Genomic DNA, 585 nt, shown 5'->3' on the forward strand with positions numbered 1-585 from the left:
GGTCACCAATTGTAACGTGAAAGGATCTATCATCGAAGCACTGGCAGGGTGTCGAGATCCTTTCTAGTCACATACAAAAATTCTTGTAGAAAACAAACAGACGAAACTCAGGTTAAAGGTGAACAGACAACTTGGTTTATTGATTCATGGTTGTACGTTGTCTGATGGGGGAATAGACAGCCTCTGATGTATGCTGGTGTTGGTCGTTGAGGTTGGTTGAAGTTGGTTGAAGCTGGTGTGTGGCTGTCAGAGCCAGGAAAACCGTGACCGATCGCAGTGCTGTCTTGAGCCGAAGAGAGAGATTTGAGGTTCGCGGGCTCGAGAGATGTTTTCCCGCACATGCGCATGGGGAAGACTTCCGGTGGCCACCCGGAAGTAGTCCCATTCTGCGCATGCGCGCCGAACCCTACACTGTAGCATCACTACAATAGCAATGTTGGTGTTTGCCGCCAGTTTTTTTTTTTGAAACTTTCTTTGTGAGCCTGGCAAATATGGAGGATGCTTGTCCGATTCACCTGTTGGTCTCAGGGACCAGGGGGAGGTCAACAGCAATAGTAGAGCCAAGATAGGTGAATTGATGGACTA

The sequence above is a fragment of the Octopus sinensis genome, linkage group LG2, assembly GCF_006345805.1.
Source record: "Octopus sinensis linkage group LG2, ASM634580v1, whole genome shotgun sequence".
NCBI classification, from domain to species: Eukaryota; Metazoa; Mollusca; class Cephalopoda; order Octopoda; family Octopodidae; genus Octopus; species Octopus sinensis.